We start from the raw sequence: 26,584 nt of genomic DNA on the forward strand, positions 1-26,584 counted from the left end.
AAAGTGCCTGTTTTTACCACTGAAGTCTCCTGCTCCAAGCTCGGCTGTTATTCCTTGTGTCTGCGACACGGGAGGCTTGGAATTCGCAAATACCATAGGGATGCTGGGAGGAAGGCCCACAGCTGTGAGCAAGGAACCAGGATGGTCAGAAGGACTGGCGGTGCAACGGTGACCCGTTCACCCTGAGTATCGATCATCAGACTGCCTCAAAACACAGTTTAAACAAGTAACAAAGGCAACTTCCACGACTGGGTCTCTTCCCCGCGTCTGAGTTCCTCTGCCTCCACGCGTGGTGTGGGGCGGGGTATGAGCAGGGGAGCGGACTCCGCGCAGAAGACCGTGGGCTTTGGGTGGAGCAGGGCAGACGAGAGAGAACGGGCACGGAATCCAGGGAGTTGGCTGAGCTTCTCGGTTCTAATCTCTGCTCAACCTGCACCACTTACTCTGAAGGGGACCTTGATTCCCCCACTTCAGGCTTCGTGTGGAGGGACCCCAGCCGGACGAACTTCCTGTCCTGTCTCCCCGGGCTCCGCTCGCGCGTCTCGGGCAGAGGCCTCACTGGTGCGGGTGCGGAGACAGCAGGGAGCGCGCTCCGCAGCCAGGCAGCACAGAGGGTCTGTTCTGGCCAGCGCGCCACCCATACTTGGCCACACATCTAAAGCCAGGTTCTCCGTTTGGCTTATTTCACGTTCCGACTCCTGTATTTCTTTCAGGTAGTTCCAAAATTGCGCTGGGAAAAAAGAGGTGTTTTTAATAAACTCCCTAAATTCTTAACCTTTGCCAACTGAAATTTTTTTTTTTTAATTTTTTTTTTATTTTACTTATTTATTATTTTTGGGTCTTCGTTTCTGTGCGAGGGCTTTCTCTAGTTGCGGCAAGCGGGGGCCACTCTTCATCGCGGTGCGCGGGCCTCTCACTATCGCGGCCTCTCTTGTTGCGGAGCACAGGCTCCAGACGCGCAGGCTCAGTAGTTGTGGTTCACGGGCCTAGTTGCTCCGCGGCATGTGGGATCTTCCCAGACCAGGGCTCGAACCCGTGTCCCCTGCATTGGCAGGCAGATTCTCAACCACTGCGCCACCAGGGAAGCCCCTGCCAACTGAAATTTTGAGCAAGTTGCTTAATCTCCCTGAGCTTCACTACAAAGGGAGGGCAGGAAAAATGATTCTTTAAAAATAGAAATAGCACGAGTTAATAGCCAACTTTCATCGAGCACATGCTGTGTGGCAGGAACCGGTCTAAACACTGTGTATCCATTAGCTCATTTAGTTCTCCTAATAACCCTGTGGGATAGGTTCCACTATAATCCCACTTTACAGATAAGAAGACACTGAAGTGACACATTTCATATAAATGGTTCAAAATAAACAGGGGACTGTGACTCCCAAACCAAGCGCCTGCGTGCTTTCAGCCTCTGCAAGTCTGCCCATGAAGACAAGCCTACTGTCCCATCCGAGCGCAGTGGGTCTGAGGGCTGCTTTCACCACAGTGCACACAGAACGTTTTAAGATCAAAAGTACCCAATGCTGAGATGCCTTGTTCAGGTCAAATGCAATGTCAACAGCTATGGGTCAGCGCAAAGCCAAGAGCCACATTCCAGGGTCAGCCAGGATCTGGCTTCTCCACGAAGGTGATACTCAACTAAACAATTGTTTAAACTCCATTCTAAAATGACAGGCATTCACGTTGACTCATCCTTTTCTTTCTCTGAAGATGAATCAAGTTCACTTTTAAGTGACTGTATTTTAATAAGGCTAATTTCAAAAATCATCAAGACACTGGACTTCTCCACAAAACACATCTACTGTATAAGCAGACTGATTATAAAAAACAGTAGCAGTGGTCCCTATATTAGATGCATTTGACAGGGAAGAACAGATTCTCACATTACCTGTTGTTACACATAAAGCTTTTACTAGGAGAGACCAAACAAAAACATCCCAATATGTGCAGCCGTGAGATCTGCTCCCGCAGGTAAATATGCACTGCTGACATGGACTCAGCCCCAGGGACTCAACCCCATGGATGGTTGCCCACAAGCATGCTGCTGAACGGGGGGAAGCCAAGGTTGCGCACAGCATGTACTTAGGTAAATTATATGAAATACAGACCTGAAGCTGAATCCACAGAGAGAGAGAGGAATCTAAAAGACTGCTCATCAAAACACTGATGGTTGTCTGGGTGGTAAGATTTGGAGACTTTGCTTTTTCCTAATACCTTTTTGTACCTTAAAATTTTTCTACACTTCGTATGTGTAATCTTTGCAACCAGACAAAAAATGTTTTTAAACAAAAAGGTAAATCTTCCCTAACTAAGAGTGTATACTGACTCCCCAGGCCCCGCAGGGTCAAATCCAATTCCTTGAGCCTGGGACCCCCTAGTGTTCCTGGCCCTGCTGACTTCTCCGGGTTCAGAGCCCTCCCCCATCGCCCAATCCCGGTCTTCTGACTTACTCCTACTCTGCTCAGGGGATACACTTCCCGGGAGTCTTCTCTGCCATTTCCAGGCCAGCTTAAGGACCCCTCGCAAGCACCTCTTTTTCAGAGATGCCACCGTCTCGTTTCGAAATGTTTTCATGTCTATCGAACATAAGCTGCTCAGGCATATGCCTAGCCCAAAGCGGCTCTCCAAAAATGATTTAATGCTCCGAACTGAACTGATTTTCTATCCGCTTCAAGAATTACTAGCAGGGTAAAATAAACTCCAAACATAGTAAGTCTGCTATATACTTTACATTATCCACTAGATGGCAACACATGTATTATAGCAGGAGTAGTAACAGGAACTCTCAAAAATATCACAATTTTTTCCCAAGGCCTTTAAAATTTTCTCTGGTTCTGTATCTTTGATCTAGAATCAAAGGATTATTAAAGGTTAATTGTGCTGTGCAGGCTGAAGCTGAAATGACATTGTTTTGAAATAGACACGCGCACTTGGATGAGCCCAAGGTTTTAAAACACTGCACTCCCGGCAGGTTCAACACAAAGGCAGCTCCGGAGCATGGCTGCCATCTGCCGTCCCAGGCAGCGGGCCCAGCTTTGTTTATGCGTGTCATCCACAGCACAGACCTGCTAGCTGCTCCTTCGTGGGTGTTTTGTAAATTACCCAAAGCAAGATAAACTGTAAAACAAAAACCCTGCTACAAAACGGAGGGATTCTTCTCAAAGGACGACTGCATTTACACTGCAGGGGGGTTCAAAGCAGCCACCAGTGTCCTCTGCAGATCACAGCAGTGGCCTGACTTGCAACGTCCCCTACTACTCTCCCCCGCCACAGGAATTCTGCTCTGGCGCTCATAACACTTCCAACAAAGACCTGATTGATTATGAAACACTAAGTACTGATTTGCATAATTTGCCTCTGCAAGGGACAGCCATTGTTAAAGATTAAAGAGACTCCAGTACGGCCCTCTGGCATATTGTAAAAAGTTCCCTGTAACACAAAATCGTTATTTTTTTCATTCAATCAGTGGACACAGCTTGCTGTCCAGTTTAGTAGGCAGCCAAAGGCACAGTCAGAACAACCACTGTTGTATAAATGTTTGCCAACTACTGATAAGCTAAAACGACTTTTCACAAGGATCATGTTCCCAAGTCTGATTTGGAGGCCCGCTAACGAAATTCCAAATCCACCTCCCTTCAGTCATAATTGAAAAATGCATCAATACCAATTATAGCTAAAAGTTCAGAACCGTCACAGCTCTGGAGCGCGACGACTCTGCTGAAGTCACAGTGAGGGTTGTCTGAGTCCTGTCCCCATCCCTGTGCTAGAGAAGCTCCCAGTGACTAGTCACCCACAAAAGAGCCTGGCATGGCCACAGACATTCCTTCGGTGCTGGGGTCACAGCAGTGAGTGTGTTAAAGGATTACATGTATGAACTGTTCTTTCTCACTTCTTTACTTTCAGCAATTGTTTAGTAATAAGCAAGGAGTCTGAGCCTCCTCCTATCACTTCCGCCTTAATTTCTACTGCACGAGGTCACCCTTCGGCGCGTACAGGGCCCTGGAGGGGTGGCAGCCACTCTTGCAGTCCTCGCACAAGCCCCTCCTGAAGCACCATACTCCCTCGGCTTCCAGGACCCCTCTGTCCCCAGGTTCTCTTCCTAAACCTCTGACAACTTTGCTTCACCTTCTTTCCTTGCCTCTTCTGCCTTTGCACACCTCGGAAACTTAATGAAGCTCAGCCCTGACACATTCTTGCTAAACCCACCCCTTCCATCCATAGCTTAATTTACCATCTACAGAAAATGCCCACCCAGCCCCTGCCTCGCTCCTGTGTTCCAGGAGCGTATTCAACCATCTACTGCATGTCTCACTGGTGCCTCAAAAGCTACATGTCCCAAAGCCTTAGTCACCCAACCACTCATGCTCAATCCTCCTGACTTACCCTCAGCCCCTCCCTGTCCCCACAAGGAGACAGAGCCTCTCTCTCTCGATTCCCGAAGTTAGAAAATCTCAGAACATTTTGACTCTTCCCTCTTTTTCACCCCACAAAGTAAACTGGTCAGCCAGGCCTGTCCAAACCACTGGCTGAAAATCTGCCAAAGGAATGGGCACCCACCAGCCAGCTTCCCTGCCTGCTTTCCCACACCCACCCCAGAGCCCAGACCCTCAGAGCCCTTCCCTGATCCAGCCTCCTCTTTCCGCCTCTGCCCTTTGGCACTGCTGCTTTGCCTGGAACATCTTCTTTCTCATCCACCAAGCACTCAAATGTGCTGGGCCTTAGGAGGTTTTAAAATATGGCATTCTGGGTTCACTTCCCACTTTCTCTGTATGATGCCTTCGGGAGGCATGCTGTAAGTGTCTGTTAGCTGAATGTTATAAATGTTTGCCGCATGTATATATGTTATACACATTACATATATACATGCATATATATGTGTGCACATATATAACATAAATGTTAGTTGAATATATAAAGTGCTCTACCCCATCAGTCTGGAAATCTCATTAGAAAAAAAGACATAGACATTCTTGATCTAAGGAAACTGTCATCAGTGGTTAAATAACCTGTTGTGGAATTTTGCTGAGAACCAGTGCCAACCTTACTGGTTTGTAGTTTCCAGAATTCAGGGTATGTTTTCTAAGGGGGGAGGGGGAGGGGGAGAGAGAGAGAGGGAGGGAGGGGGAGAGAGAGAGAGGGAGAGAGAAATGTGTACGTGAAAGAAGAGAGAGAGTGGTTCTTCTAGTTCCAGCCTTCTACGCCAGCTGCACAGATCCTGAGGAGCAGATGATAGGGACGGCCACACGGAGGGGACAAGGACAACTAACAGGGGTCGAGATGAATTTAGTGGCCTAATTGCTGATATTAGCAACTAACCTTCCAGCAACCTGAAAGGTATTATTTTCTAATACTAAGCCCCTATCTCCTTTTAAGAAATGAAAAAAGTAAAATCTTAGATTCTTAGTGCTAATGACATAATGAACAAACTCATGACAACTTTCAAAAGCTGAGTAGCACCACAGGGCTTAATGACCCATGAAGCTCAATGCAATTCCATTTTAAAATAGGTCTAGGACTCTTAACCTCAAGAAAAAGTAAAAGCGTATCAGGTTCTCAACCTTTTCCTCCTCAATCCTTCTGCCCCAGCTTTCTCTTTACATGTCATCGTCTTCAGGTTCACACTTTAATCTCATTAAACATTTTAATTCCCATTCTACTGGCTCCCCAAACTGCATGGGTTTGGCATGCTGGCACATACCCTCCACTTCCAAAGCTCGGTCCACTCCTGGCCTATCTGAACCCGCTATTTGCTAGCTGACATACAGAGTACACGTCCAGGAAGTAACACCCTGCTCTGCTTGCCTGGAGGGAGCCCCTGCTTCTTCCGGGCCATCCGCTCCACCACAGCTCACAGTTTTTGCTCACTCTGAATCGAGTTCAGCTATTGTGTGCCCCCCACGCAAGTCTTCTCTCTTCTGTAAGCTAAACGTTCTCAATCCCTTAGGGAATTCTTTACGTGAAATACACTTGTGGCTGCTGGTCTTACTTACTAGTCTCTGAATGCAGGAATTTATTGGCCTCCAAAGTCAAATGTGGTTCCGAGAATGGACTCAATACTCTGTGTCAACAGGAGGTGGAGAGCAGGCAGGACCATTACCTCCGTTCCAGCCTCTGTGCTTCTACTAATGCCGCCGAAGAGGATGTTCACTGTCAAGTCAGAGTCAAGCTGACTTAACATCAACTAAAATTATTTTTTCCATCAAGTAAAATCGCTTTTTCCATGAAGAACTATGTCTTCACTATATCCATATTTTCCCCTGGCTCCTTGTCATTTGCCATTCTGATCATTCTGCCACTAAAGACATCTCTAAGTAAAAATTATCATTTTAAAAACTGGAATGAAAACAGGGCTGAAAAAGAAGCATGGAGTCATAGACCCCTCCCGGTGGACAGCCAGATCAACGAACCACAGACACCCTTGCAATCCAAATATTCAGTCCATTAAGAAAAAAATGTTTCCTCCACAAAAATATCACGGTGAGATCTGCTAACCGCACTCTGAAATCAGATCTTCTCCTCACCTACAACCTGATCCAAAAGTGCACAATGAGGCTGGGGGGGACAGGGCTCGTGCTTTGCAAATGTATGCTGGTTAATCATCATTACTTTCTTTTCTGTGTGCTTGGAAACCTTCCTTTTATTTGTTCTCTGGACAAACAGATTAAGACCCAGTATGGGGCAAGCACATTAAGGAGGGAGATAATAAGGCAGAAGAGGGGAAGGGAAGAGGGAGGACAGACAGGGAGTTCCAACCCAGGGCTGACACGGCTTCACATCGCTTTTCAGACCCAATCCAAATCCCGTCTGGTCCGGAGGCTGTGTGTGCAGAGTGCGCACGTATCTTGCTCTGTCCACTCTGGGTAATGCAAAGCATGAACTCCAGAGTCACACAGACCTGGGTTCAGATCCCAGCTCCGTCACTGACTAGTGATAGTGTCTTCTGCAACTTATTGATATTTAACTTCTTTGAGCTTTAACCCCTGACGTATACACTGGAGACAGTAACTGAAGGTGACTACAAGCTGTCAGTGAAAACGTCGGTACTGTGTCTGGTACAAAGCAGGTGCTCAAGCATATTAAGGTTCCCTCCGCCGCCTCCTCGTCGCTGTCTGGGCCTTACCCATGAGGCCAGGTCTGCCTGGATGGGGGTGGGGGCTGCCTGGGGCAGCGGATGGAAAGGGGGGTGGAGGGACCCAGGTCACCTGAAAGAGCTGTGACCTAGAAGGTCATTCACAAAATCGTAGCACTGAGGGGAACAGAGAGCTATGGAGTCAGGGGAAGGAAAGAAACTGGATTTGGCACAAATCCAGCACAAGTGGAGGACAGGTGGTGGTTAACTCTAGTAGCTAACGTTTATTGACTGCTTACTCCAGGCCAGGCACTATTCTAGGAGCTTTATGTATATTTAACTTATTTAACTCTCATGACAACCCTATGAGACAGGCACTGTTACTACCCCCATGGAAGAGAAGGAAGCTGAAGCCCAGAGAGGTTAACACGCTGCCCAAGGCCCCACAGCGAGTCCGTGACTTATCACAACTTGGCCCCAGAGGGTCTGGCTGCGGAGTCCAACTTTAACTGCCTCAGCGGCAACGGGTGGCCCCCGCGGGTACCAAGGTCAGGCGCAAAGAGCAGAGGCAGGAGGGGCAGAGATGCCCTGATGCAGGCTCATCACCACGGCGGCGGGGCACCCGGCAAAGCCCTTCTTGAAAGCAGCTTGGGAACAACTCACGTGGGCACGACCAGCTCCTGAAAAGAGCTGGCTGGACGAGAGCTCCGCTGCCTGCTGTCCTCGGGCTGCTTCCACAGCGGAGCCGCCCCTCACCGGGGCTAACTTCCAGGCACGAGGTAAAACGCGCCCACGGGACGCAGCCGGCGCTTACACAGGCTGCTCCGGATTCTGACTTACTACGGTACGTCCAAGACAGCTCGCTCTCCCAGAGCCGGAACGGTTGCCATTTCTTCAGTTGTGCATCAGAGGACTGGCTGGTTTGAGTTTTAAGAGCCACAGTGAGAGCAAAAATGCTTATTCTTAGATGCGAGACTCACAGGCAGTGAGGCAAGGTACTCTTACCGGAAGAGGCCTTGCGCAAACAACCGAGGAACGCACAGCAGTGCCCAAGCTCCATCCCACCCTCACCCGGGGCCCGCACGTGCGGACTGGACAACAAGGGGCCCAGGCGAGATGGGTGTTTCTTCTCCGCCAAGCACACGGAGCCGACTCCTGCCGCCTCAGCGTCTGTGAGGTGCGTCTCGAGGGTGCGGCTGGCTCCCCCGCCCCCCCCCCCCCCCCCCGCATCTTCTCTCGGCTCACAAGGACTTCCTTTCTCTCAGCGCAGGTGCTCTCCTCCCAGGCAGTCTCTGCACTTACCGCCCCCTTTCTGAGGACCACCGCTCACACTGGCACTCCGCAGCTAGCCCGCCGCATCCACCCTGCTCTCACACCGCGCTTCGAGCGGAAGGTATGGTGGGCGGCCAGCTCCAGGCAGGCAGAGGCACCCGCCCCACGGGCGCACCGGGGACCGGAGCCGGCCCTAGGGCCTCCGACTCTCTGCTCTGGGCCTTGACTCCTCACCTGCAGGCCGCAGAGGTCCTTTCGACTAAGAAACTCCAAGATAATTTTTGGCGTTCAATCCATTTGAACGTTCCTTCTGACCAAACCCTACTGGTTTCTTTTCACTCCTTTTATGCTCTCCAAAGTTTCAAGCGTGATTTTAAGGATCCACGTACTTGGGATCCTCCTTTATTAAGGTTTTTCTGACTCAGGCAACTCAGCTATAGAACCTTGGAAAGTCTGGTCAGAAGAAAGAAATTAGAAATATTTGTAATTGTTCACACATCAATAAAGTATAGGTAAAATAGACAATTAAAGACCATTTGTAATAGGCAACAAATTTGTACGTATTACAAATGTTGTTGGGTAAACAAAAATGTGCAACAAAATGATAATGGCAAACACGCAGTACTTACTACACACCAAGAAGAGCCACAAGGGCTTCGTCCAGATGACTCCATTTCACCCTCGGTGCAATCCTATGAGGGAGGTACCGTCATTATTCCCCCTTTACAGTGGGAGAGGCTGACTGGCTGGCTCAGGGTCTCACTAGCAAGTGACAGAGCTGGACCTGAGACCAGGGGGTCTACTCCAGAGCCTGTACTCCTAACTTTTCCTTGCTCTTATGATTCTTCAGAACTTTGACAAGAGGGGTAAGAGGAAAAATGTTCCATTTATTTTTGAGTTTCTCAAATTAAATTAACTTCTCAACTCTACCCTTAAAATTATGCCTGTATATCTTATGAAACAAATAGTGTAAAAGTCAAATTTGAGTTTCATTTTCTAGGGGGTGGGTTATAGTATCTTTAATTTCATGAGTGGCTTTCCAGAAAGAACTGTGAACTTCAAAGGTATAGTTCTTGACCCTTTTAGGGGGCACAGATCCTTTGAGACACTAACCAAAGCTATGTGTCTGATCTATTCCTTTAAGAAGATGAATATTCCCAAAGATACAAAAAACTTCCTGTCTACCATTCTGAGCTTCAGAGGCTCTTGGCTCACTGGAGTTCAGGTTAAGACCCTCTGGTCACAAAACACAATTCAACAAACAGGCAAACACAGACAAACACAGGAGGGCACAATTTTTTTGTAAACCTCATGTGCCTAAGGAAGCACTTCCAGCTCAGCACCTGGAAGCAGCTGCCGGCCGTCCATCGGCAGAGTCTACCTGCACAGTGGTAACAGTAACCAGGGAGAGGTGGAGGCGGCAGGGGCGCGAGGCCTGCAGGTGTGGGGGGAAGACTGAGCACACTGTCACAACTACTCACACTCCTGCTTTACAGCATGGAGAAAAGGGAAGATGGAAGAGAAGCCCTAACCGAGCGTCGTCACCATCATCATCATCATCAGTGTTTAGTGTTGACTATGCCACTGCGTAGACGATCTCATTTAATTCTCGTAACAAATGAGAAAATGGAAACTGAAGCGCAGAGCTGTTAAATAACTTGCCCAAGGTCACACAGCTAGCAAGTTGAAAAGCCAAGGTCCATACTCAAAACAGATTCCAGAGCCTGTGCTCTTAAATTCTTCATGCTGCATCTCCAAGCTTGGGCTCTTTCAGCATAAAACTCGAGCTGAAGAACCCAACTGAGGAAGAGTTATCATGCAGGCTTCTACAAATTCCCACACACCAAACTCATTAAAAGAAAGCCATCAGTTTTATTTATCGGTTCCTCCAAAAGTACCTGCTAAATGTCTTCTAAATTCTTCCAGTCGTGGCAGAAAACACCATGCAAATAAACACATTTATACCCAATTGTAGTACATTCCACTTCTCAGGAATATGTTCACTCCTTTTGTAGTAAAGAATTAAAAGACTTAAAAAAAAAATGGCATGTCCAAAAAAGAACTATGTCACATTCGTTTCAGATTCCCTAATCTGGCAAGGTTCCTAACTCAATAAGTGTCTGTTGAAAGAGTGATACATTTTATTAAGAATGTCTCATTCTAAAATAAACATTAAGGAATAGCTATACCTAAAACTGGTAGTTGTGATGCATTAAAAGTTTTTTTTAATATGGAATTTTCTCACACTGTTTTTGCAAATTTGTTAGTTTACTCCAAAGGCACGCAACTCTCTGTTAACAGGCAGCCAACAATTTATGATCCAGTTGATAAATCAGCAGCAACTCCTCTTCTCATAAAGAGAACAGATTAGCAACAGAGTATAAAGGCTATGGCAACAAGCAGTTCTATCCAAAGGTAGTCTCTTATTACTAAGGTTAAACACAAACACTCAAAAACATAAAACCCCCAAAGACTGAATGTTGCCCTATTGACATTTTAAAAAATGACCTTTTTGGGGACTTCTCTGGTGGCGCAGTGGTTAAGAATCTGCCTGCCAATGCAGGGGACACAGGTTTGATCCTTGGTCCGGGAAGATTCCACATGCCGCGGAGCAACTAAGCCCGTGCAGCACAACTACTGAGCCTGTGCTCTAGAGCCCGTGAGCCACAACTACTGAGCCCGCACACCCTAGGGCCCGTGAGCCGCAACTACTGAAGCCCACGCGCTCTAGGGCTCACGCTCTGCAACAAGAGAAGCCACCGCAATGAGAAGCCTGCACACCACAATGCAGAGTAGCCCCCACTCGCCGCAACTAGAGAAAGCCTGCGCGCAGCAACAAATACCCAACGCGGCCAAAAAAATAAATACATAAATAAATAAAATTTTAAAAAAGGAGTGTTAAAAAAATAAAGAAAGAAAGAAAGAAAAAATAAAAAAGGAGTGTTAAAATTATTTTAAAAATGATCTTTTTGTTTTAATTATAATATCAACTATGAGGAGAATATGTTTGTGAAGATCGCAAGGACCAACACACACACCTATGCAAGTGGGAAAACAACATAAAACTGACATGTCACAACTTCTCCCAATCTCATTCTCCTGGGACCCTAGCCCTGGGTAGAAATTATGAGCTGGGAACAACATAAAACGTCACTTATTTTGCAAGCCAAGGAAGGGCAAGAGTCACATCAATGTAGACTCGCTCTCTAAACCTTGTACCCAAGAGCAGCAAGTGCACATCCCGTCCACTAGGTGGTGCCCTCTACCACATTGTCCCTCAGAGAACAGTACAGTATATCAAAATGACAACAGCCTGGTTTTAAGATGATTTGTCTCTTGAGGATATACATTTGGTTTAAGTTTCCACTGCAAAGTTAAAGTTCTTAAGATAGGTCATGCAGATCAATTGCTCCTGTAATCTGAAACTCAAAAGAGCAAGTAGTATCTAAACAAGGGGAAGGGGTGGCCCTGAGCTTATAAGGTTCTCTAAAAGCCAGGAGACAGTCAGCCTGGCTACCTCTAATCTCATCATCAAAACTGTTACCTTGTCCAGTTTCTGCTTCACATCAGCAAAGAGAAGAGCGAAATCAACTGAGGGTGGTACAAAGGGAAAACATACATTCAACTTCCATACTGCTTGATAGACGCCAATAATTTACATCCAACAGAAAACGCTTAGATAACATTCGAACCCCCAAAGTGTTTAAGTGCTTTGCTCTATTAAAACATATATTTTTTCTTTATTAGTGAAAACAAAAGCAAAGGAACCAATGTGCGTTTTATCATGAAGCTCTGAGAAAGAGGGCTTGGTAACAAGATACACAGCCTTGCCTCCGAAGTCATCTTTCAACTGAGTGAGTGGGAATAAAATGCAGAGCATGCCAGCCTCAAACAATAATACAAATGTTCAAATTCCAAGCAAAATCCGGGCCTTGTTTCATCATTCCCTGTCCTCTAAAAAATATAGATTCCTTTCCCTCATTGTGGTCTTCTTTGGAGTAAATAAGGCATAAAACTGAAAGTGAAAATAAGGCAAAAATACTATTTCAAGGAATAAGTTACAAAACATTCTAACAATCTCTTTGCTTGAAAAAAATAAAAATAAAATTTAGTTGTATCTAGGATTTAAAGAAACTGTAGCAAATTGCTAACTGCTAGTTTTTATAAAATGGGGACTAGCCTGATAAAAACTGATTCTTACTTAAGTGTTCAAAATAGCAGAAAATAATTAGTTCCTAATACATTTTTCAATCTGTGTGTAATAATAACTAGAAAAATAATGGTTAGATCCTGAGCTGTATATATAGATCTTGATTTTGAGAATCAAATTATATCTTTTCAGCCTACTTTTAAGATTTACTGTTTTATACTTAGACACCTAAATATTTAAGTCCTATATGTGAATTTTATATTGAGAACTCAGTTGAAAGCTTTAAAAGTAAAACCAGTGTATATAATTTAAATTCCTTTTAACAGTTTTTCAGATTAGGTAAAGCATTTGAAACATCATGCATATAAAATTTTCCATTCTTATCCTAGCAACAAGTTTCAGTTAAAATCACATATCAATTTGTAAGCAATAAAACTGTCATCAAAATGTAACACTAACTGCCCCCCCATCCCAAACACATACACTTTTCAGGGACATATACAGTAGTGTGTCAAAGAAAGGAAAGTAAAACTTTATAATGTTCAAGAAATCCTTCAAAAATTCTGTATCTGATCAAATGTTGGCATGACTACTATTTCAAAAGTACCTAAATGTAATAACTGCTAAAGTAATATCATTTTACAGTTACAGTATCCTTACAGTAAAAAACGGACAAATTTCCCCAAGAATTTGTATAAACAACTAAAAATAAAATGCCAATTTGCAATTGTGAGGTTGATGTAATGACAATGAGGTTTAAAACAAATTTTAGACTACTAAGGTTTTTAAATTTTATTTTTATTTATACTCTATATTATGATATCTTTCAATAATTAAATGAGCTAAAATTTTTTTCCGCCCTGCAAAATTAGGAATCTCCCTATACATTAAAATTTAATGCTTCTTTCGTAAAAAGTAGTTTAAATTTTCCTGGCAACTAAGTATGTATTTTGTTTTTTACATGGAAATCCATATGTAGTTTTTGTGCCCATAATTGGAGGGGGACATTTTGGGAACTCCCAAACAATCATTAAGGTTCTTTACAGAAAAAACAAGCAAAATTTCGTACATGTTGAAGAATTCATATTTAACCCTTATTTTCAATTACAGCCAAAGTCTTTATTCCAGAGCCACATAAATCACCATTCTTCTCCCTGAAAATGAGTTTTTAGAGAAAACATTATTAAATATTACATCTGACTTTAATAGAGTTCCCCAATTTGCTTTTGCATGTTTATTATCAAACTCTAATCATGACTTTCCCAAACTTATTTATACTTTCACACAAACTTCCAAAGTTTTCCCAACTTAAATAAAAGCCCACAAAAACCGTGGGAAATGTTTCGCTTGAAAGATAAAAGTAAATTGGTCCAAATGTACATTTGCAATAATCAGTGTTTACTTTTGTTGCTCAAACATTCAGCTCACAGCACTTTCAATATCTGCATTCAACTTAATTTTTTTGTCTCTTAAAAAAAAAGGGAGGGAAAGTAGTTTTCTTTCCCCCCATTTTGCTCTCAAAATATAAACTCATTTAATGCAAAGCATTCCTGAATCAGGCACGTTTTAAACTAAAAGCATATCTAGTCCCAACAGCATTCATATTACATAAGAAACACCAGTTCTTTCAAAACTATCTAATTTCACTTTTCCTAATAAAATGACATTTTACTATATAAGACCCACTTAAAATTTTAGTAACTGAAAATAGCAAAAGAACTGATACTACAATACCGAAGTGGGAAAGAAGATAAGTATTAATTCATTTACTTGGAAAGGTGGGGGGTTTTCTTTAAGCGTCCCTACTATAGATCTTGCGCTATATTTATTAAAATATGACAAACCTTTAACCTGGGAACAATTTACCAGTTAACATTATCTACTGAAAAAGGAAGTATACTTTGGGTAAGTAAAACACTGGAAACTATTTATGCTGCCCTTGTTCAAAGCTGCTTAGAAAACTGGGCTATGTAGGTTTAAAAATAATCATTAAAAAGAGCCTAAAGGGTAACTGCAATACAGTTAATCCACCAGCCAACTGATGCCATTTAATTCTAGAGACAGCAGTTTGTCTCTCAAGGGGGATCTAAGACATTCATAAAGTAATACATGTTAAAGGTAATGAAACTATAAAGAAATATTTCCTAATAAAATGAACATATTTTAAAGTCTGTATGATTGGCAATAGAAAAGATTTTTTTTTAACCATTAAAAAAAAGGCTCCAGACAAGAGATTCTGATTTTGAAGTATGTCACACCCCAGTTCCCCAGCCATGAATCCCAGTTCTTTTTTTAAAATGAGGTCTATTTCCTGTAATTTTAGATATTTTAGAGTACAATTATTTTACATTTTTATGATGCCTTTGGGGTATCATTACAAATATTTTTATGTGTTTAAACTTAGGAAAGTAAAATTAAGTAATTGCTTCTCTTAAAGGGAGCTGTCAACTCTCTCCTGAACAAAAATCTCTGTTTTAAAGCAATCTAGAGATTTATACCCCTAGTAACCATAGAAATTAATCTTAAGCTTTAGAAAAAAATTGCATAAAATGCTCTTTAATTAAATCAGAGCTCTGCTCTTAGAAATAAGGACCCTCTTTTAAAAAGAAAGAACTTTCCACAGAGTAGAATTGTTTTTACTCAAGGTGGCACTCTTTGTGATAAATTAATCAAACACGTTTAACTGACTCGTGAATTTGTGTGCATAGAAAGCTAAATACTTTGTTGGAAAGAAAAAGATTTGCTCAGAGACTGCACCCACTGAAAACTTTTAGTTAAGAAAAGAAAGTGAAACACACAGGATCCAAACCGTATTTGTACATTATCTAAGCGTGAGCAGAAAAAGAGAGAGCAGAGCAAAGAACTTAACAATAACAATTAGGAGAATCACTCAGAGCAGAGCTCACTTTGTTTTCATAAGGAAACCGAAAATATCATTTACAGTGCCTTAATATGAAGATCCATCAACATGTCATAACTCAAATTTCATTCTTGTGATCACTATCACTTTCTATTTCACACATCCTAAAATAAAATAGAGACATGTTCTGAATTCTGCTTATCACCATATGACTAAGAAGTTTCTTTCAGCTTTAGAAACCAGTCGGGGACACCTCAGGGAGTCGGCCACACTCTTCCGCTTTCTTCCCGAGTGGTCTGAAAGAATGTGTGTATTTGAGGAATGGTAAAGACAAACTCCTCAAACATTTTTAAAACATCAAAGTTTCCGAGGCTTATGAAATTCAGGTTTTGATGAAATCTGTGCACTACCAAATTTGATTAACTTTCATGAGATTTAAATTTTATAGCTTTGGGTTTTTCTCTGCATAATGAATAATTTTAGAAGTTAAGCCACATTCTGTTTCCATTATATTTTTAAAAACCCACCCATTTAGACTTTTCTGAAAAAGAAGATAAAAACAAAAAAAGGTTAAGAGCTTAGTGTAGAATCAGGAAACAAAGATACCAATGATCATGTCAAAAAACAAATGTTAAATGTTTGTAACGTGCTCATACAGTATATTGTAAACCCCAAGTAAAGTCCAAACTACAAATGTTTCTGCTTTTAGACAAAGTCCTTGGAGAGGCCTGAAATAGGTATTTCTCCGAATGACTTTAGGCGCTGCTAAGAATGCTAAACATCTATCATCATCTTCTCTAAGCAAACCCACTTTTTGGAAAAGACACAGGCATTTCCTCCCCCCACTGTCCACGGCTAATTTCACAGTCCTACAAAGGAAAACCTTCCCAAGCATTTAAGAGAATCAAGACATCTTAGCACATGTAGTAAGCTGCAAAATGGGACAGAAAATGATGAGGAACTGTAAATGATTTGACACCAGAGTGTGTTCACCTTGGTTGTTCCAAAAACTATCCCACTATGAAAAAAAAAGGGTTTCTGCAGGGGGTGGAGGGGAGATGACAGGAGTCAAGAATTTGGGTTCAGAGATCAGAAAATGATGCATCTTACTATCTTCCTATCTTCACGACTGGCTGCACACTTCCCTAGCAATTAGGCCCCCAAATAAATAATACATATTATGTGTCTATGAATTGTTTTTCTCTTTTATTTCAAACTATAATAACATTAATAGAAATCTAAAAAATCTATTCTAAAGCATCAACAGAAAATGACGTTTATAATGGTTTAAACAACCTCAAAGCATGATGCTATTCTGAAGCTTTTACAATATGATGTTTAGTAAGAACAAAATATCAACGTTCTATTAGAAGCATAGTTGGAATAACTTCATTTCCCGTCTGCTTTTAACCTTATACATGCAAGAACTTATGAAAGATAAAAGAGCCCCGTTTTCACAGAAAACACAGGAACTGGAAAGAGCTTCATGGGCTTTCAACCTCATTGTGTATTTTTAACTCTTCTCCCTCTTGTGCAAAAAAATCAAGTAAATATATACTCTTTCCTTGTACCTCCCTAACTCCATATCCGATGGTGGCTCCTTTAGGACTGTATCCAACAGGCAAAGCTTTACACTGGGGTCAGACACTGGAGGCCTGCAAAGTTGCTTTGAGAGTTCCATAACGCATATAAGAGTACACTGAGGTGACAGTGCAAACGCTATGAAGCAGAAGGTAATAATAAACACAGTAGTAAGAGAGCATTTATTAATCACCTATCTGTACACCAGTACAGAATGGGTAATCCACACAGAGATTGCATCTGGGCTCACAGCGTGCCCTTGGTCAAGTCGCTTCTTTATGCTTCAATTTCCTCGCTTGTAAAATGAAGGGACTGCATTCCCTGATCCTGAAGGTCTATTTGAGCTCCAAAAATTCCATGACTTCTTGCATTTGACTGAAAGCTGAACAGCACATTTTCAAGCGATTTTTCATATTCAAAACTGTGCTTACTTTACAAAGAAAGAATTCAGCGTTTATTTTTGATTACCTACTACAGAACATAGTCCATATTTTCACATATCTCATTTAATCTTCACATTAATCCTCTAATATTATCACCTTTACAATTTTACAGGTAAGAAAATTGAGGCTCAGATATGCTAGAGTTGGTCAAATCAGATCTGCCCGATTAACTATCCATGCTCTTTCCATACATCATGGGATCTCCCCTGACTCAAAGTGACAACAGTACATTGAAGCGTCCACGGAGGGATTAACAATCAAGTGCTGTGTATGCGTACAATGCTGTGCTGGGCACCGGGAAGGCTACACACAGGGAGGAAGGATGTCCCCGTCCCCAAGGGCCCTGCCTTAGAGAGCCAAACCATAAAGCTGTATGCCATTAATTGCAAAAGGCCATTAAAAACCCTACATATGTCATGAAATCAGGGGAAGAAAAGGGTCTGGTGGACTAGAAAAACAGGGAGACGGTGACCTTGAAAAGGGAGAAGGAGGAAGATTTGATTGGTCTCACGTAGGGTCAGGTAAAACGTCTCTCTTTATCCCTTGGCCCTCTTGGCACGCTCTCCAGATGGGTCTAATGGACAAGCAGGCTGAGAACCACTGATGCGGGCAGGGTCGGGGACAGTAAAGCGGACTCTGCACTCAGACTGCCTGGATCCAACAGAGGCTCTGACAGTCACTAGCTGTGTGGATGTGCCCAGATTACTTAACCTATCTTTGCCTCAGTTTCTTCTTTTGTAAAAATGGGTACATACCACACATATATGAGGGTGAAATGGGTTATTTTCTGCTCAGAAAAATACCTGGCATACAACAAGTACTATGCAAAGACTGGAAGGCCTTGAATGCCCCGTGAAGGAATTTCTGTAAGCCAACGCTGTTAAGTGTTCTTTTACAGATGGTGCTGACAGAAGAAGACAGCTTTCTTTCTTTCTCTCTCTTTTCTTTCATATTAAAATTGTACGTTTGAATACAAAAAATAAATGGTAGCCTTGTGTTAGTCCAGGTCCAGGTCCAGCTCTCCAACCCCATGTCTGAATTATTAAACAGGAAAAAAAAAAAAACAACACATAATAACATTCATTTTCAGGTAAAATAATCTGTTGAGTTAACCGTAACAAGATTTTTTTAAAAAGGAGGATCTCACAGTATCCTAGTATAAGGAAATGGAACAAGTTAAAATGGATATGAGAGTTAAAATAAAATGACATAGTACAGTGGGCCTGTCAACTACACACTACGGGCTCTAAAAACTGTCCACGTCTGAAATATTGGGATGGTAAATGAGAACATCTATGATTATCAGATCATGTGATATTTTTATCCTATAGTTGAATTATATTTCATTAAATAAGTGTACCTTCATCAAGATCTCTTTGTCATATATACTTTCAAAAACAAGATTTCTCTCTTTTTATTCATTTATTCTTTACATTCCCAAGAGAAAGGTAAAGCAAGTAATATAAGATCTTCAATATCAAGATGAAGAAACCGAGAGGCAGAGGACTGCCCAACACCACCATTAAGTGACATAAACTCTGATTTCCTTTTTAAACATCTAATGATGAGTTTTGGGGTTTTTTAAAATTAATTAATTTATTTATTTTTGGCTGCGTTGGGTCTTTGTTGCTGCGCGCAGGCTTTCTCTAGTCGCAGCGAGCGGGGGCTACTTTTCGTTGCGGTGCGCGGGTTTCTCACTGCGGTGGCTTCTCTCGTTGCAGAGCATGGTCTCTAGGTGTGCGGGCTTCAGTAGTTGTGGCTTGCGGGTTCAGTATTCGTGGCGCACGGGCTTAGTTGCTCCACGGCATGTGGGATCTTCCCAGACCAGGGCTTGAACCCATGTCCCCTGCATTGGCAGGCGGATTCTTAACCACTGCGCCACCAGGGAAGTCCCAAACTCTGATTTCTTCAAGAGCAACCCCAGTGGTGAGGTAAGGGAGAAAGGAGAGGCCTGGGCAGCAAAATGAAACAGCATCCAAGAGCTGTGAGGCCTCTCACGTCCTGATAACCCCGCATCGCAGGACCGTGGCCGCAAGTCCTGTGTCAGCTACTATGCTCTGGGTTAGTCATGAGATTACGAGAACGTCAGTGTCCTCTTCCGCAGAGCCCCCACAGCTGATCACTGCCTCCCACTGAACTACTCCGGCCAATCCATCAGCGAGCCCTCCAGACTCCATGTCTGAAACGGCTCCTGAATCCACCCCCTTCTGCTCACCCGTCAGCCTTAACCGTGGGGATGCCTCACTGCTGTCCCTGCTCTGCAGGCTCTCCGCTCTCTGATCCACCACCCACACTCCCACCCCACCCACCCAGCTGGCCCAAGCCACAGTAATGGGGGGAGGAGCTGAGGCCTGGGTTACCTGTGCTGTTTAAAAGCAGCCGCTTTGGAGTGTCATTAAAAGCCTCACCATACTGATGCTGCCTACACAACTGTGGGTAGGAAGACTGACATTTTACCTATAACCCTTTCCATGTTAAATAACTATAGTACCACAGGTTTCGAGTTAAAAAAAAGAAAAGGAAAAAAACCTACCACCAGCCACATTAAACCATGGTGTCATGCAGGAGACTCAAATTCTGTAAGTCTTAGCACTTAGGGTGTGCAAAGAACAGCTGTTTGAAAGAGGTAGATGAAGGGTGTGGGAAGCAGTGACTTACATGCCTTTTGTGCGAGGCAGGGAGAAGATTCCTTCATACTGCCAAGACAAATTAGCCTGTATCTGAGAGGACTTAATAGCCAATGGAAGAATTGGCTTCTTAATGTTTTACACAGAAATGAATTCCATAAAAACAGCATTTGAACCAATGAAGGACTGTGTTGGTTTCTGAGGACTGTGGTTGGGTCTGCCATCCCAGATCCAGGACCTAGGTTGGCAATGGGAGTGAATGATCACAGACATGCAAGTGTACCATCGCCCAGACACCCCCTCAGGCTCCACAGCACAAAGGGAGCCGTGAAGACCATAAGACTCCTCCAACCCCTGCCCCCCAGTATCTGTACCAGAAGGCCTGTTTGGTATGGCTTTAGGAGAGCATGACCTCTGATTTAGCTCTCAGGGGCTCAGGCTGAATTCCCAGGATTATTGCACAATATGCCAATAAAGATCACAGACTTCCAATTTCTAAGATGTTTATAATGAACCATGAGTTGCAGAAAAACTGGGGGTGGCGGCAGGCGGGAACTAAGGAAAACTAGAAAAAGCTGTATCACCATTCAACTTGTTCAGCATCGACCCCCGAGCAGGCCCCAGAACTACAAATGGCACCTTATTATTCTGTGATTAATACCAAAAACATCAACAGATAACAAAACATCTATTCACACACTCACTAGCACCCATATAACACCCTGCACCAGGCACAGTTCTATTCTGTCTTACAGATATTAACTCAACTTAATTCTCCTTAATCTATGAGGTGAATAGTACTATTATCCCTATTTTACATTTGAGGAAATTGAGGCACAGAAAGGTTAAATACTGTGCCCACTGTCACTCAGCTAATGCAGAGCATAACTAGATTAAAACCCAGTTAATGTGGCTCCAGAATCTCTGCTCTTAACTAATGTCTATACTGCCTATTGCGCTAGAATTTATAAGATCTGTAAGTTAAAAATGTGTTCACTGGTCCTCAGAATCACCCTGTCGTATCTTCCTGAGATACATCTACTAGGCCTAGAACAAAATGTGTATTGCACCTGCTGAGTTAAACGAAGATTAACTTTATCTTCTAAGACACAAGAATATAAGGAGACAATATGCTATGGTCAGAGATAATGTACTCCTGGGTGTCTACATCTGAGGGTATATGGTATGTGTCAAAGAGAGGTATGATTACTAGTTACTGTAAATGAACAGATGTTGTATTCTTCTACTCATTAAAATTAGTCACATAAAACTTTTGTAACAATACTAACTGGGAAAATCAAACTTAATCACTCTTTTCTATAAAAGGGGAATTCTTGTTCCACAGAACCTCAATGCATATTGTTTTTACCACATAAATTTACAACTGATTTATATATGTCTTCCCTAAATTTGGAAGTTTTTTTTTTCTTTTTAGAACAATTTTTCTCTGGAGGGAAACACTCCCAGGGGTGGCGGAGTGGGGCGGTGGGGGGGGGGGAAGCAAAAAGAAAACAGATTTGAAGTCACTTTTCTACTTCTTTGCAAAATAATACTGGATAATAAACCCATTAACAATAATAAACCCCAAATAACTATAATATTACTGCCAATATATCAGAAAGGTCTCCCTACTAGACTTGCTGTACTTTGAAACACTTAACCTCATCCTTTTTTTTTTTGTTGTTGGTTATCTTCAATCCTCAATACAATGACTGGCACATAGTCCCCGTATCCCATAAACATCTATTGAATTGCTAAATAAACCTAACACTGGCCCAATCCAATATCAAAGACTTCATAATCTTTCTAAGAAAAACAGTTTTGTGATACCAGTTCACTGGTACACAACACTATTGTTAGGACAAAACAATCAGGTAATATATAAGCAGTCAGGACATTTAGGAAGGATAATAAGAACAATTAGTTTATATCCTTAAGGGTATAACTTAGTACTCCCAAATATTAGGCAAATAGCAAAACAGCTTAAATTTTAAGAAAAAGATCTAGGTTTCATATCAGATTAAAAAAAAAAGAGAGAGAAATGCTAATAAGCACTAGAAAGACTGTGGCCTTCTCTGAAGGCCTTTAAGAATAAGATACTCATCGTAGGGCTTCAGGTTATTTTTGCAAGAAGACAGAAAGCTCACCTAGGCAGCATTTTCCAGCTCTAGAATTCCTTGGCTATAGCCTATGAGACAAAATGGACAACTAGGCCGAACAGGCAAATGAAGAAAAAAGGTGCCACTTCTTAGCAGGGGGATAACAATTTGAGGCTATCATGAACTTACATATAACAGACATTTAAAAAATTTATCCCAGTGCCTAACAAACTTTCTTCGAAGATCTTTTCTTTTAAATTAAAAACAGTAGCTTTATTAATGCACAACCCATTTCAAATTTGAAACACAACTCTAAGCCATACCTTGTGGACTGAAAAGCCGTAATTGTAATGTGGAATGAGACCAACTGAAATCAATATAAGAAATTTGAAGTAAGTAAATACTTTTTTTTTTCCTAGGGGGTTAGTATAAAACGTATGAAATTACAGTAGTAAGAAGTTATTAATTTTAAATTATAAAGTGGAATTGAGGACTTCAAAATATTCACAGATTTTTCAAAGAATTCTGAAAGCAAAGAAAACCGTATCATGCTCTGGAAAGCTTACCTTTTAGAAAAACAGCATTTAATTTGCCCAGCTGCTCGACCATGTTGCACTGCAAAGCCACAGCCACATGGATCCCACCAAGCCCTGCACTGATTATAAAGTTGTATTTTCAGGTTCACAGATATTACACTGACTGGCTTCTACACAAACATTCATTATTTAATCGCTAACCCAATTTAATTATTAAACCTGAACCAGGTGAGAACAGGAACTGTGTCGACTTACCTGTATACCAGAATACTCTGGCAAGCACATTTAGGAAAATTTCAACAATCACTGGGCAAAGAATCACTAGTAGCAGAATGTTACCTTCAAGTCAGAAGAATTAACTAGTAGGCACTAAAAACGTTTGCTAAATGAAAGAATAAAGGAATGTTCATTCAACAGGGGGAAATGGCTTTTCAAATATATTTTTTTCCAAATAAAATGACTGCTGATTAATACAGCAGTTACTTGTGGATTTCTCCCCACTGCCCACAGTCCAGATGGGTCACTACTCCCACCGTTAGGATCCCAGCCATGGAGGTGAAGGTAGGGCAGCTGTGTGAGATTTAACAGAGCACAAGCATCAGAGACTGTGTATCAATGAGCCTGTCCTCAGTGGGATTTTAAAGTGGGTTTTCCATCACTTGGTATTAGAAAAAATTTTGCCTCTTCAACTACATTTTAAGTTTCTTTTTTAATAACCTTATTTTCTGCTAATCACAGAGAATTTGTGAAATAAGCAAAATATAAAGAAAATAAAATCAACCCATAAGATCACCTAGAAATAAACTCTTTTACCACTTTGATGTATTTTCCATTTTATATATATATATATCCTTTATATAATTGGAACCATATTATATGTACAATTTTATAGTCTACTTATTTTAATTGACACCATAATGAGCACTTTCTCACATAATTAAAAAATCTTCTTAAAAACTACTTTGATGGCTATATCACATTTCATTGTTTAAATTTACCATAATTTGACTATTTTTCTACCGCTGGATAACTAAGTTGTTTCTTCTGATTTTCCACAGGATAAATTATGCTGTAATGAACATCTTTGTGCTAAACCATACCAGAGTATTTTTGTATACTAAACCTTTATCTGATTTTGTGATTCCTTAAGACAAAGTCTTAAAAGAGGAATTACAAGCTAAAAAGTTACAAACATGTTTAAATCTTGACATATATTGCCAAACGGTTTCCCAGACAGGAAAGGAACTATTTGCCTCATACGGCATCCCAGTCCCAGGCACACAGCGGCAGTCCATGAGCAGTACTGCCAAGACTCCCCTCCCTTTGTTTGCCTGTTCAGAATGACTGCTTTTTAGAACAGTAAACAACACAATTATCTTAATACCATTAAACCCGATTTCTTCTGCCTCAAGTTAGTGATCATTTTCTATATACAGGGCAAAATAAGACTTCAGTTTCCTCATCTAGAAAATGAGGAGAGTTAGACTAAATGGTCTGTAAGGCACTTGTGAGTACTAACATTTTACAATTCTTATCTGTCCTTGTGCAGACACCGTATGTGTAGGTTCACAGGACACCAACAGGAGAATAAAACGTAACCTATTCACTTAAAGCTGTTCAGCTCTTATTCAATCTTGTTTCTCTTGGAGCAAATCATGAACAATAACTGCAAATTAGAAATACTTAAATACAATTGCCATACTGTTTTATAAAAAGAAAGATAATATTCACTTCTGGTATTTAAGTACATAAACTAGTTTTTGATTTTCAATTCAGGCTCCATAAAACTAGATGCAACAGCTGGAAATTCTGATTCAGAATTTTGACTTCACAGAAAACCAGATGCTATATTGAAGATAAGGTTTCCTGGAGAAGTGCAGCATTTTAAGAGGCAACAGAAAATCTGTATTAGATTTTCTGCAGAAAAACAGAAACCTCCAGGATATTAAGCATTAAGAATCTGCACATTAACAGAAAGATGAAGCTGCCAATCTGCAGTTCATATTTCTTAGCAGCAATATAACCTATTTACGTGATGCACGCACACAGACCTTTATTACCCTATAGGTGTAATATGCCTAAAAGTACCTGCCAGATACCTCAAAACCACTTGCAGGTAAAAGGAAAACAAATGACAACTATTTTTTTAAATCTTTGAAAATTACATTAGGATAAAAAGTACCAAAAAACCATTATTTCAGTGGAGAATTCAAGCGGAATCTTATTACTTGAAAAACAGTAAAAGTTACCTTAAACACTGTAATTGGAAAAACAAAGAAAAAGGATTTAGGGAAAGTGGCATTATTATTAAGATAGCAAGACAGCTACTGACTTAAAAACTTTACTTGTAAAAGAACATTTTATTCTTGAAAATTAAAAATGAACTTCATAGCATACAACACTACTCCGGAATAAAAACATTTTCCCTTTTATATCTTTTCAAAGAAAACTGAAAGGGTTAATAGATTTGGAGTCAAATTTTACATGAAAAATTTTTTTCCTGCATCAGTGAAAAAATATTTATTGAGTTCTTACTAGATGTCCTGAGTTGAGGAAATTGTGGTTGGAAAAAAAAAAAAAAAATCACAGCTCTTTGCCCTCGTGTGTCCTGAAGCAGTAGTCCACACAACGGAGGGATGGGTACCCCTGGAAGCACAGGAGGGACTGCTGTGGTGTATCTGGCACACATAGTTTTAAGGAATTCTATTTCTAGAGCCTCAACATCTATGTATACTCTTTTCTGAAGCAGATCTGCCTGTGAATCTGCTGTGACCCACATCCTGCTGGTTCTACTTTCTTACAAACACTTCACAAGCACCCCTCTCCCACTTCTTAAAGAAAGTCAGAGCTCCACCATACCTGAACTTCCTATGGTGCACTGTCCTGGACATAAAAACCTCTAACAAAGGGACAACTATAAATTCTGGGAATGACTCTAATGACTGGACAAGAAACCCTTTCACAAGTCTGGTGGGGGGGCGGGTTCCAATTTTTTCCACTCAACACAATTAATGGAGGATCTGAGTTGTCAGCTGACAGATCATTTTAAAAAGTTTTGATGACAGTTTGGGCATGTAACTCAGAGGAAGTTCAAAGAACAGAGTGGAGCGCCAGCGCTATAACAAAACTCCTTCCACTCTTGTCCGCTTATGTATGCAAACAAGGTTTCCAAGGTTTCTTGGCTCTTACGTCATAGGAAATGAAAATTAAGAATGTAGTTGATACTGAACACTGTCATAGTCTAGAAAAAAAGTAGCATTCATCCACTTGCACATGATCTAGTTAAAAAAATCTGTTGCCTTAAGAGACTTTTCACGTCAAATAACGTATTTTTTGTTTTAATCCATGTATATTCGTAATAATTGCAAAGGTAGCTCAACACAGAATAATTTAACACAATAGTTCAACAGAGAACAATTACAGCCTTTTGGTCATCACCGGAAATACCTTAAAAATTAAATTTCTACTTGCATACCTATTTTTGTTGCAAAGAAGTATAAGAGAATGAGCAATAAAATATTTTCAACAATAATGAGGGATAGGATAATATTATGTGGGGGAAGTGAAATGGAGTTTACGGAGAAAAAGAAGGACTGTAAAATTTATGACTATAAAAAAGATTTTTTAAGGTTTTTTTTTTTCCAACAAATGATGGTATCAAATATAGTATTTAGATTCCATGGGATACATTTAAAAGAATGATCAAAAGTTTAACTTTAAAATGTCAAGTTTTATAGTATGCTGGAAATTATATCCTGTGCAACTATTTAAACTTATAATGAAAAATTATAGATGTCAGCTTGAAATATATGTATGAGGTTACTTAGTTTTTTTCAAAATTCTTTTAAAGGACAAATAAACAAAAATATTTAAAGGTCACTGGTTTATGGGCTGGTAGGGTGAAAAACACTGAACATACATAACTGTAAATAATTAAACAAAGTTCT

The 26,584-nt window shown here is 41.3% G+C and overlaps 1 protein-coding gene across 3 annotated transcripts in view; it reads right to left on the minus strand.

Moving 5' to 3' along the window:
- The window catches only part of STX18 (syntaxin 18), a 120,707-nt gene that overhangs the window by 57,902 nt on the left and 36,221 nt on the right, over nt 1-26,584 (minus strand). For 2 of the 3 annotated variants that reach the window (XM_082389976.1, XM_082389977.1), the window contains exon 2: nt 22,668-22,756. The exons of the other annotated variant lie outside the window; for it this stretch is intronic. The gene's annotated coding sequence lies outside the window, so the exon portion shown is untranslated. The remainder of the gene's footprint in view (nt 1-22,667; nt 22,757-26,584) is intronic. 3 annotated transcript variants of the gene reach the window in all.

Source organism: Balaenoptera borealis (genome assembly GCF_965194805.1).
Source record: "Balaenoptera borealis genome assembly, chromosome: 4".
NCBI classification, from domain to species: Eukaryota; Metazoa; Chordata; class Mammalia; order Artiodactyla; family Balaenopteridae; genus Balaenoptera; species Balaenoptera borealis.